Source organism: Rhinopithecus roxellana, chromosome 7 (assembly GCF_007565055.1).
Source record: "Rhinopithecus roxellana isolate Shanxi Qingling chromosome 7, ASM756505v1, whole genome shotgun sequence".
Classification (NCBI taxonomy): domain Eukaryota; kingdom Metazoa; phylum Chordata; class Mammalia; order Primates; family Cercopithecidae; genus Rhinopithecus; species Rhinopithecus roxellana.
In genome coordinates this window covers 105,133,517-105,146,862 of record NC_044555.1, presented here as the reverse complement: position 1 = coordinate 105,146,862, position 13,346 = coordinate 105,133,517, and the positions used below count along the sequence as shown (strand labels likewise).

At 41.4% G+C, this 13,346-nt stretch overlaps 1 protein-coding gene across 2 annotated transcripts in view; it reads right to left on the bottom strand.

The window, feature by feature from the left end:
- HTR2C (5-hydroxytryptamine receptor 2C) overlaps window positions 1–10,605 on the bottom strand; it is a 332,250-nt gene extending 321,645 nt beyond the window's left edge. For both annotated transcript variants that reach the window (XM_030934679.1, XM_030934680.1), the window contains exon 1: window positions 10,028–10,605. The gene's annotated coding sequence lies outside the window, so the exon portion shown is untranslated. The remainder of the gene's footprint in view (window positions 1–10,027) is intronic.
- Window positions 10,606–13,346: the final 2,741 nt, after the last annotated feature.

Sequence of the window (13,346 nt, the reverse complement as noted above, 5' to 3'; positions counted from 1 at the left end):
TTTTTCATAACATTTCTATATCCTAAGGAAGTTCTTTTTTTATATATTAGATTAACTATAAGATATAGCTTAATGGTTTCTGAAAATGCAGGAGAGTGTTATCTGCCCTATCACATAGTTAAATAACTTCTTTTGTGTAGAGTTTGTAGCTGCACAGTTTAATTTATTATAAATCACCTAAAATGAATGTTTACTTTATTATTAATAGCCAAAGATATCTTAAATTTACTTTAAATAATAAAAGGCAAAAAGGAGAGATGTTTTCAATCACTCAGAAATCTTTAAGAATCATTTCAAATGTAGGACACTGGAGTGAATGGAAAATGACAAGTTCGAGACCCGAAGTGAATATTGACTTGAAATTTTATAATAATTTCTTAAGTAGTTGAAGAGTCACAACCATTAATCTTCTGGGGTATAAAATCAACTACCTTTGTGTTATTATTTGAAGTGGATTTTCAGAACTAGAAACTGTTGATATTTTCATAAAGTTGTAGCATTTGAAATGATCTCAGTAACCATCCAGTCTGATTTTCTCTTTTAACGGATGAGGACATAGAGGCTAATAAAAGACTAGAACTTAGGTCATTTAACTCCAAATTTGCACTATAAATACCTTTCCCACAGTGCTTGTGTCTTTTTGTATATTAATTATTCAGCAAATATATATTGAGAGACGCCACAATGTGTAATGATATATGCAAACGGTACTCGAGGAGTATAAACATGAATAAATTATTATCTTTGTTCTATGTGAATTTATAGTCTAGTAGGAAAGATAAGACTCAAATTTAAAAGTGACATGATGCATGTAAAACCTTTAACACCAAGTCTGGCTCTAAAGTATAAGTTAAAAACCAAATAACAAAAATAAAATGCAATAGAAGCCGGGTGCAGTGGCATGCACCTGTAGCCTCAGCTACTCAGGAGACTGAGGCAGTAGGCTCGCTTGAGCCCAGGAGTTCAAGGTCAGTTTTGGCAACATAGCAAGACTCCATATCTAAGGAAAAAACAATGTAATGCAACGTGCTAAGTGCCATGTAAGAGGTGCAAACAATTATGTCTATTTTCTTAAAATTTAAAATGGAAATTCTGGTGTTCTTACATATGTGAGTGTAACCTAGATGATTTTTTAAATTATGACCAGTAGTCTTTTTACACTGCATACACAAAATTATAACACATTTGCATTTTAAGCATTGCTTCTCGGCTTTACAGTCTGCATATTCTTCTTCCTCACCCGCTCCAATCAGACAGTACATCTTTCTCTGAGTGAAGCGTGAGGATTTGTCCACAGTCATTTCCTAATGTTCCCCGTTAGCTGAAACTCTTCACTTCATAACCCACCTTATAGTCCCTTGGTTTCATCCTGATATTCAGCAACTACTTTGGTAGCTGGCAACTTTTAGCCCTATCTATGCTCTGCCCAGGAGTTGGGCAGCATTATTTGGTGCCATTGCAATGAGAGTGGGAGATGTGCAGAGTTCAAACATGGGATAGGGAGTTGTTTGAAGTGAGCTTTCAAGTACTAACCCTAAGAGTCTATAATCACAATGGAATTTAAAAGGTGGCACATTTGAACATTTTTCAAAAATAATTCTGAAGCTTTATTAATCGACTGAAGTGGGGAATAATTAAGAAAAGTTATCCACGAATGAATCCAAGGCAGGAAGGACAAGGATTATTTCAATTATCAGGAGAAATTAAAGAAATCTGGGAGAAGGGATAGAGTGTTTTTAAAATAATTTCTCACACTATAAGTGTTGTGATAAATGTATTCAGTATTATACAACAGAAACAAATGAACTTTTATTTGATCTTGTTGCTTCATTCTCAATCAAGAGACTCAGAATATCCACTATGTTTGTGCAAATTTGGCTGGTCTTCTGAAAATAGCACTTACCCAAGGTAAGTACAAATCTATGGTAAAAAATCAAATTACTTTATAACAATGTATTATCTTCTCAGCATTCAAATGTTTTTCACTTTTAAATTCTGAATTAGGTTGGCGCAAAAGTAATTGCGGTGAAAACCACAATGGTGAAAACCACAATTACTTTTGAACCAACCTAACAAAATTTGTGGGAGTTTTCTCCATATTCTCTTCCCCATTTTAAATATTATACAATTTGTGACTCTATATTTGTAACCTTAGGGAAGTAAGTAATTTAACCTCAGTGGTTTCTGTACTCTGTATCTGTTTATAACGAAGAGGTTAGTTTGAAGAATCCTTACAGAAAGATTACCTAGTATAAGGCTCTCATTGGAGTTGTGGAAACTGAGGCCCAAGTTAAGCAAGTGACTGGACCGTTTTTTCTTCATTCGTCCTGAATGAGAGAGTAGGAAAGACAGAAATCAATGTTGCCTATACCATAAACTGCAAAACTACATTATTATATTGGATTGCCTTTACTGTCTAACAGTATTTATTTGTTTCTTTAGGGAAGTATTGTAGAATACGTTTTTCACCTCACTAGCATCCAACAAAGTGTTAAATGTATATTAAGCCCTCAACTGAAATTCCCTTCATGAATTTCAACTAAGCCATTGCTGAAATTCCATAATTCTTACAGGCTTTTCTTTATTCATCTTCATCTTACAGTTCACTAATTCGGCAGATACATACGGATAGTGAATTTTATAGATTTACTTACATGAAATTTAGGAAATTGGCTGAGGTTTGGCAGTAGAAGCAGGAAAATTTGACACAGATAGTTACCCAATGAGAGGTGGGTAATAATCTTCCAAACTAAAGAATCTGCACTTGTTAACTTAAATAACATTTTGAAAAGCAAGTCATTGTATCAATGAATAGTCATTTGGGCTTATAATTCTACTACACAAGTTCTTTTCCATTTACATAGTGATTTTAAAAATAGATATAGAGGCATGATGAAATGACTAAATAAATAAATCTATTGAGAAACCAGCTCATTTCTGCTTTTTCTCTTTCTTTTTTTTTTTTTTTTTTTTTTTTTTTTTTTTTTTTTTTTTTTTTTTGAGACGGAGTCTCACTCTGTCCCCCAGGCTGGAGTGCAGTGGCGCGATCTCGGCTTACTGCAAGCTCCGCCTCCCAGGTTTATGCCATTCTCCTGCCTCAGCCTCCTGAGTAGCTGGGACTACAGGCGCCCGTTACCGCGCCGGGCTAATTTTTTTGTATTTTTAGTAGAGACGGGGTTTCACCGTGGTCTCGATCTCCTGACCTTGTGATCCGCCTGCCTCGGCCTCCCAAAGTGCTGGGATTACAGGCGTGAGCCACGGTGCCTAGCCCACTTCTGCTTTTTCAAAATGAGGGTTCAAAAAATATTTGTTGGAGAGACACCAGATCTTCCTTGTTTTACTTCCTTCAAGAATGAAGTAATCAACTTCTTTCTGAATCTATTTTAGACTAACATTACATTTAAAAATAAAAGATATGGGCCTATTAGACCTCTGGGAGTCACTGATCAACCAAAAATGCTAGAACAATCTACCTACAAGCCACAAAGCATTAAATTAACTGTTTAATCTAAGATTAAAAAAAAAAAAAAACTAATAGATTCATGATATGATCACCCAAAGCAATTCATTAATACTAATGTGATTTCCTTTGACATTATAAAAAGTAAGGAAATAAAGCTCTTATTTACAAGTTTATTTGCTGCAAAGGCATTTAGGAATTGTTATTTTAAAAAGAAAAGTTGCACTTCTTTCTGAGCCATCAACCCATACCGCAAAAGGCATGCAGAACTCAGTTTGCTAATAAAAAGAATTCTATGGCCATGCATGTGGTCAATGAAATGTTCTCTCTATAATATATGTATATATAATGATGTATTTCACAGTGAAATGGAAAATAAAACAGTGTGATAGGGCTAAGCTTTAGCTAAACTAATTTAAGAAGATTTATAATATTTTTATTGCCCTAAAATATGTTCAGAGAAATTACCTGAAATCGTTTCAGGGGAAACTGTTATTCTGTTAGATGCCTCGAATTCTTGAATATTATTGTGCAGATGTGCTAAAAATTCTATTTTAGCTCTTCCTTCATCTTCTTTCACCTTTACTTTAACCATTGGAATACAATACAACCAATCAAGATATGTTAATTGATTACCTACTATAGGGAAGGCACTTATCATATATGTGGGCTAGTCAACAAAAGCTTCCTGCAAGAGGTGGGGCTTGAAACAGACCCTGAAGAACAGACAGAATATAGATACATTTGGGAGAGGAAGCTACATAACACAGTAATGGACTTCTCCAATCTTTCTAGCAATAAATTATTTTTGAATCACCGATCATGTTTTTTGTCAATTTAAAATGGAAGTAATAAATGGAAGTAATCGGTTTGGTTACTGAATTTTTAAAAACCTACTTTTAAAAAGACTTTAATCATACTTAGAATTTTTCCAAGTATGGTCTTTCTACCCTGAAATAACTTTAGTCTAAGTATTGTACTCAGATATGGTTTTTCTACCTGGGCTCAGATCAGTAAAGTAAAAAACTGGCAGTTACTTTTTATAGCACCTGTTTTCCAAGTCATAGTTATCAAACTACTTTTCCTGACTCTACTGTGAAAAAGAAATACATGGCAAATGGGATCAGACAACACTTGAAACCTTCCTTATATGTGGTAAATAATTTTTAACATAAACTCAAGATGTTATTGTCTTCTTAATAAAACAAAAGATGACACTTAGAACTGGATCACTTGGACCTTTCTCTTCTTATCGCTTCCCAGTTCAAAATGCTTGCATCTTTTAATAGCAGCATTCTCTTAGATCTGCAGTTGGACTAAGTGCACTCAAGCCTTAGCGCAATCTTCTTTGTAGTTATAGCTTTTTTCTGAAAAATCAGCTTAGTCTGCCTACCATATTCACTGTGCTTCCTGTCATAATGCTGCTTTCCCTGGGCATACAAAGAATCTTTACCCTTCTTGTACTGTTGTCATTTTGTGGAGTTGGTGCTAGCCACACTTCTTAAAGTCTTGGGTGTTTTAGGAACTTTCACCATGTTTGCGGGAGCGCTATCAGCACAGAAAGAGACAAATGATTTTTAATGATCCTTCTCAACTCAGTCTTAGACCTTCAGAGCTTCTATTTTACTGCTTGAATTTCAAGTAGGCAGCATTATATAAATGACCAAATATGAATGGCCTTTGTTGTGGTGTTACATGTAGTAGAAACTTGTGGGTCCAGCTCACAGTAATAACATCTGCCTGTCCAGTCATCTCTACATACAATTGCATTATTTCCCTGACTTCATTTCTGTCTTTGTATTATCTCTGTAACTCCCCCGGGCTTCACTCAGCTTCTTGTCCCCCAGTCTCTGAGCATTAACAGTACTTTCTAATTTGCTCTACTTCTTTATTGGTAGGTGAATCTCTAGATGAAATGTTGCACGTCTATCGCATTGCTTTGCCAAGCAACATATCGAGGATTAATGGACATTGTCCGTTAATATGCTCACACTTACATGTAAATTTATTCTGTTCAAAGACTAGTTGTTACAGTATGAAAGAAAAATTAGCCAATTTCTAAACAGAGGCAATAGTTTGTTGTTTAACACCTTGGCCTCTGGAATAAAACCACCTGGTTTCAAGCTTTGTTTTGTTCATTCAGTTTGAACAGATTAACCTCTTTGTATGCCTCAGTTTCCCTAACTGCAAACTGAATAATAATAGTACCTTCTCGTGGGGTAGTCATGAGGCTTATGTTATGAGGTAGTACCTTCTCATGAGGTAGTCATGAGGCTTAGTCATGAGGTTAGAATGTGCGCTACACATTATAACCTATTAGAATGTGTAGTGCATGGTAAATGTCAATAAATAGTGGCCATTGTTATCATCTTTTATATCTCTCTTCTGAAGAATAATTACTTGCTAACTGGGCAAGTCTTACTACTTTGATTACAGGAAGCTATAATTGAAGAGTATTCAGTGAATCTTGATTCCGGAGATAAAATGGGAGATATGTAAATTTAAAATACACTTGCAAAACATTTGAACACTGTGACATTTATTCATAGGCGTTTACTGATGAGTTTAAAGAAGACATCATGTTTTATGAAAAAGTAAAGGAAACCCTAGCCAATTCATTCATTGCTATCCTTGTCTAGATATTAGTTAACATTGTCTTTGGTTTCGGTGGTGTTGTTTTCACTATTTATTTTTACACTGAGCTTGCCCCCACACCTTGCCATTAATTCTAATTCAACCCTGAATTTAAATACCCATATATGACTGGCGGCTGTTGCACTGGACAATGCAGTTCTAAAGGCTTTCTAATGGCTTTCAATACATTTATGCATAGTTCTTAATAGGCAATAATAACAATGTGTTACCCAAGGGTGTACTTGTATTTAAAGGAGACAATGACTAAGATGAAAGAGGGAAATTCCTGAATGTAGAATTTCAAGTTATATGGAAAACCATGAAGGATACTAGTTTAGGGACCAGAAGGCCTTTCTAGTGCCTCTCAAATTAGACCATGTAAGTGATCATCTATGCATAAGGTTAACCATAATTAACAAGAATGACTGTATCAAATGCCAGCTATATGTACAATGCTGTAATAAGCAAGTATTTTAGGAAACTGCAGATGACACTGTCTTAGCCACAGCTGAGAGGAGGAATGAATAGCGAGGTTGAAGTAGAGATGTCAGGTAAAGGGAGACAAAAACAGAATTAAAATTCCATCTTATGTACGTCTTATTTGAAATCCTGCTTTCACTATGTCATTTGTGCATTAAAATGTCAGAAGTGATTGGCAAAGAGTTGTTGAAGGTGAACATTAGTATTAAATCTGCTAACGACTAGCCAAATGATGATGCAACTTAACCACTTGGTTGTTTTCAATGTTATTTGTCTAGAATGGAGATGACTAGACTGTTTTGCAGCAATGTTCTCAGTATATGGAAAAGCCTTCTTAAAATGTCTTGAAGAATGGCAGTGTTGGAGAGATCCATGACTTGAGCACACATTAGGCTGGAGATTGGTGATTTCTTTTTGATGTTCAACAGCACAATATGTAGATGAAATGACATAGGTAGCCTAGAATGCTAACAAATAAATAATAAATATTGCTTAGTGCAATAATTTAAAATTTTCAAAGTGCTTATACCCATCTGTTTCACAACAATCAGGTGGGGTTATATGTGATACTGACATAAAATATCATAATAATATATTATTAACTTCAATTTATGATGAAGTTTTCCTAGTTTGCTCATGGCTACCCAAGCAGCCAGAGGAACATAATTTAGCAGTTCTTCCACTAGACAATACTAAGCTGTATCAGATGCTTTACTAAAATAATCTCAGTACACGTACATCATCCTTTTGTGAGGCATTCCATTGCTATGAAAGAGAGGTGGTAAGATGGTCTTTAATAATACTGGCCAAATAGTCTGGAGCTTCAGGAGCCATTAAAACCTGGGAATTAATTATCTTTCAGCAAGCTCAGCAAACTGCAGTCTCCTTCAATCTCAGGCCTTGAACAATTTAACAAGAATACTGAGGATATTTAATGTTGGTTACTGATAATCTCTCCCCAGAATTTTGTTTTAAATTTTTGTGTTTCTCTTAGCTGGAGAGGGATGACATTTCCTTGAAGGAAATACATGGAACAGTAAAAGTATTGAGGCTTGACTCAATTATAATGTTGGACTAATCCATTAGAATGTTAGGCTTTTTATATTTTACTTTTATTGCTCTTCCTAAGTAGCCTTGGCAGCACAAATAAATATTTCTTATTCTCTTGCCTTAAATTCACTTTCGAGAATTCCTTGAGAAATTGAGGGGAAAAATCTAATGGCACCAATAAAATGTAGGATAATAATATCTTCATCATTCATAGACTTGCTATGAAGACTATATGAAATAATATTATATACATATATATTATATATATGTAATGGTCCTGGATCCACATCTGGTATCCAGGAAGTTCCCAGAAATATCAGTTCTCACCTTTCTGATGAATTCATACTGCACAAAAGCCTGTTAAGTTATCTGAAAAAAGTCATCACTGTCATCCATGACACCTCTAGATGGAGATAAATCCCTCAAGAAAGCATAGAAAGGGTTAATAACCCTCTCTAGATAATGCAGATAGGCAAACACCGTCATTTTTGCTAAAGCACCCCAAATCCTACCTTGACATTGCAATCAACAAGCCTTATCCACCTTCTGAATTTCAGGACTTGCGTTGGGCTTGTTGCTGTAGATGATAGACGCTATTAGGAAAGAAATCATGTTGATGAAACAATTATTTTCTTCCCTTCCCAGGAGGATCAGAAGAATTTATTTAGGGAATGAAAAATATAATGAAATATTCTATAACCTACCTCCCCAAAATATGGACAAAAGTATTTATTTCCCCCCACCTGTGGGGTGGAATGGGGGGGCATTGTAGATAACTACCAAACAATCAGGTGCTAAGGAGATTATACTCTTCAGAAAAGACAATATTCAGTATGATTTCAGTACTGCAAAAGAGATGCAATGATCACGGTAGATATCATTTTTTTGTGGGGCATGTCAGTTGGTCTTTGTCATTGTCTACACATATGTAGCCAACTACACAGTAACACCTTGTTTCTATTGCACTCGTATTTTGATTGTCAGAATGGCTGATGTATACGTAAACTTCTTCATGAAAAAATTAAACTCTGGAACCCAGATATCTTGTTTATTACTGTGTATGTGAGGTCGCAACTGTCTGCAAACTGGGGAGCTCAGAGGTTACTCAGTGCGCAGCATTTCCTCACCCCCCCCCCCCCCCGCCCCCAATCATCTTAGCTCAACTATATGTGAGCATCCCTCGGTTAGCCTGCCTAAAAGGTATGTGGTAAGGGGCATATGCACTTAGTGGTTCAGCAATCAGAGGCTTCCTTGGATGGGACTTACACTGGTAAATATTAATGAAGAAGCTGCGTGGTACTGGCAGTGATTCCAGATCAAATCCTTTAACTGCCGAATGTCACTCGCTGAATTTTGAGTTGGGGAGCTCTGTCGCTTAAAATACAGGGTTCTCAAACACAATGCAAGTGTTTGTCACCTCAAGTCGCATACTACCCAGCAGGAAGCAAAAGGCAAAGGGCATGGCGCAGAAAAGAAACAGACACACAGACACGTTTTGCAATGACGAACTTTATGTGACATCAGGAACGGCAACCTGTTCTCATGTTTAGCAATTCCGAGGTACGCTGTAAAGACTGCTTGTCAGGTAAAACTGAGTAAAGGGACAGGAATAAGAGGCAGCGCTGGAGACTTTTTCGCAATCCTTTTCAAAATATAAAACTGTAACCAAATGACTTAGATAAGCTAATTATTAAAAAAAAAAAAAGATTCGCTGGATGCCTTTATCCTCTCCTCTTAAGCTTACGTGACCATCAGCAGCGCTGTTCAAATTCAGCTAACAGCTGTTAGACCAAGACACAGATCCGCAGTGTGTATCTCCCCAGAGTTACGGATGTTCACTGAGACCCGCCGAAAAATTAGGGTCGGTTTTCAATGAGAACATAACAAAGGATCCTTGGTTCCCCCTCTGTACACACTGTCCCAAACCTTGCGCCCCCTCCCACTTGCCTGCTGTCGAATTTCTTATAACTGTAGTCGGTCCTCCAACTCAGTAGCACCCTCCGCAGCCCGACCCTCAGCGACATTGCGTTCAGTTTCCCTCCTTTCTCTCCTCCCACTCCTCACTTCTTGAGACCCCACCCTCGCCTTCCGTTTCTGTCTCGGCTTCCCCCGCGCCAGGTTCTCTAGACCCCCGCCTCCACCCAGCACCTTCATCTCGAGCCCCCACTCCCAATCCCCTTAGAGACTTCTATGCTCCTTCCGTGGAACCTAAGCTCCTCTCTTCTTCCACAGACTCAGTCTCCACGCGATTTGCGCGTTCAGAGTCCCTCCCCCCAACCTCCGCCAGGGCCAGTGCGGTCCTGCAGGCTGCAGCCATCCGGGACCTGTCCCCGCTCCCCATCCCATCCCCCGCCTAAATCGTTAGGGTCTCGGCTAGCAATGCCGCCCGGGGCTCCAACTTACCACTAGCGTCCGGGAGGAAGACGAGGCAGCGGTCGCCGCGGCGGCAGCTAGACGAGAAACGGACTCGGCTGCAATCGCCCAGCGGAGCCCGCGGCAGTCGGTGCGCTGCGCTGCGCTGTGCGCCGCAACCTCGCGCCTCAGCGGAGGGAGAGGAACGGAGGGAGCTCGGCGCGATGGGAAGCGCCGGCGAGTCGACCTCCTTTGGGCGACCGTGCGCCCCCCGGCTAGGTTTGGCTCTTTTCGCTTCACTATCTTACTTTAGCTTAGTAACTGACCACCTCCAGCATCTCTGCACTAATCGCGTCTTCTTTCTTCTTCGTTGGCCCCTAACTAACTACACTACTCTAAACGGACGAAGGCCATCACACGAGCGCCACGACGATCTCGACGACTCCGACGACAACGATGTACAGACAGAGAGAAGAGTTCATATGCAATCGGCAGGTAAGGGACAAGGCAGGCCAATGGAGCAGCCAAGGCTAGCAATCTAACCGCTCCAAAGGCAGTATCGGAAAGATCGGTGCATCTGAGGAAGGAAGCGTCCTCAGCGAGCACCAGAGCGCCTACCTCGCGCGGGTGAATCTGCACCGCGCTCTTGGGCCAAACGCGGGATGAGGGGAGGAGCCAAGAGCAACCAATCAGTGCTCAGCATTACGTTGCCCCAGGGCCTGTTTGGACCGGTCTCTTAGTGCATCTGGAACCTGCTGGCAGGGGGCGCGAGACCCCATGGTGGAGGTGGGGGTGGGGGTGGGAGTGGTGATTAACCTGATTCACAAAGCCTAGAGCGTAGGGGGAACCAGAATCAACCATGGCACCGGATGGAGGGAGAGGGAAGGCTTTCTCAAGAATGTACCCTCAAAGACTCACAGCATACCCCTCCCCAAACACCCCCCCAACACACACACACACCTGTACATTTCATTTCAACAAACGGCATTCCCAAGTCTTGCAAATTTCATCAAGCTTTGAAACTCCCTTCAAGGGTCTCTGCTCCGACTCTTGCCCATTCTTCCAACAGTAGCAACTGAGGCACTCGCAGGGTCAAACATCTGGTGAGTGCTCAAAGGCCACAACCCTGTTATAAGGCCCACTTCCCCATCTTTGTCTCCCCATCCTTTCCCTAACCCCAAAGGAGAAAGGAAAGCTCTTAGTCTTCGAGCCCCAGGAAGACACAGTTTAGTTCCTTTCTTGATCCCACAGGCCTCATTAGAAAGACATCTTGAGGGCAGCTCTTACGGGTTTCCAAGGGGGTGAACCTATCTCTCTGGCACAAGGCCTTGGGCCCACAGCCAGTCGGTTGCCCAGTCGTTGGGGGGGAGGGGGCTGTCAATGCAAGGTCGAGGCAGCAAGAGGTGAACCACAAAGGCTCTCTTTTGGCAACTGCTGGGATGCCGAGCTCCAACCGGTCAGGCAGAGCTCTTTTTCACAGGCTCCCAGGCGCCACCGGGCAGGTGCCTGCGGTGTTCTGGCGGCAGCGCAGAGAAGGGTGAACGGGGCCGCCTTGGCCAAGACACCTCAGAGGCACCAAAACCAAGCTGAGTAATGGAGATTATCCCACCGAGAATGGGGAAAGAAACAGATCTCTTCTAACAGGGAACGAAGGGGCGAGCGGGGGTGATGGTCTCGGCTCGCGGCCGAGGTTTCACGGCTTTGTGCCGAGGACTGGGGTGGGAAAAGTGGAGATTGGCTCCTCGCCAGTCGGAGGTAGCTGGACCGAAGGAAAAGATCGAGACTCCGGTTTGGCTACTTAGGACCGGACGGCAGCGCAGCGATTGTATAGAAAAGGCTACACAGAGACCGTACAGAGAGGCTTGGAGGACCGAACCCGGCAGAACGCAAAAGGGGTGGGAGCTGCCGGCTATTCTGAAGGCCGAAGTTTGCCTCAGTAGCCCCAAAAGTTAGGGAGGGAGAAGGAAGTGGGAGCAATGATAAGGGTCAGGCCCCTTCCTTATTCTGGATGCCCTAGGACCAGTCATTTCTCTCTGGGCCTCCGTTTCCAGATTTGTGAAAGGAACTGTCCGGTCTACTCCAAAAGGGGCATTTTGGGAATTCTCTGATTCCCTCCGTCGCCACTGAATTCAGGCTCTGAAATTTAATTTGGCAGTAAACATGCTGTCCACACCCAAGTTCTGTTTCGCAAAGCAAAAACCCATCGCAGGTTTCTTGAAGCATCTGTTGAATGCTACTGTATGATGCCGCACAGGTGGCTGCGACAGCGCTGCCAAGTCCACCGACTGCACAACGCTCGCATCTTTAGAAATGCTTTGGTAGAGAACAGTAATTTATAAATATGGAAGAGAAAACGTATGTCTTCTCTTTAAATAATTAAGCACTCATCTTTAAAACTCCCGAAGTGTCCCTTTGCTCTATGAATGTGGAATGCTTAGTCTTGCCTTTTCTGGCGGGACTTGTATTTATTTTGTCGGAGGCTGAGACATTTATATTACTTCAAAAAAGGTAAATATAAATCCCTGTGATATTTTTGCTAAGCCAAAATGGATCTGCGGAGCAGAGAGTGGAAGTTAGCATCCGCCAAAACCTGTTCTTGCTCCCCGGCTCCCGGGGGAACCGGCTTGAAGAAATTGACCATGATAATAGCAATTATGAGGATGAGGATGATGGTAGTAATAGTTTTTAGTATTATATATTTCGCTCTTAAGGCTGTTCTCTCCTTCTCCTTCTGAAAGGCAAAAGTACCGAGAGGGACCAGGAGTGAAGCCCACTTGGTGGTTGGGAAGGTTCCCGAAGCAGCAGAGAGAAACTTTGGTAGCCACGCGGCTTGCTGAAGCACCTCTGGGCTTCGGAGTTCGGGTAGAAACAGGCAGGCATGTTCGCCTTTGAGCGGCGCTAGCCGAGCGGCCCGGAGCCTGTAAGACTGAGACTGAGAGGTCCGCGGCGAGGCTCGGGGTACCGGGTTCCGCCGGGACCCAATGCTCTGCTTTCTTGGCATTTGCGGCGCGTACTGCCTCTTCAGGTTCTCTAGGCTGCGGCTCCGCCGAGCGCTGCAAGGTCCGACGGACTTCGGCGATTTTGGCAACACCAGACCGGAGAATTTAGTGTAAGGAGAAATTTAGGGCGCACTTTACGACTGGGGAACCAAACTCAAAACAGGCACATGCTGGCGCTTTCTGTCACTCTGTCATTGCCAGAGAGGTTTTCTGGAACCCCTGCCTAACGAGGCCTGGGGAGTCAGCCCAGGGTTTTCACTGCTTTCCCTTCCCTTCCCTTCCTCAGGTGTATGGAAATTGTCCCTGGAAAGAGGAGTTATTTACAGTGAATTCCTTAGGTTTGATGAAAATCCCCAGTGCCCCCCGGAACA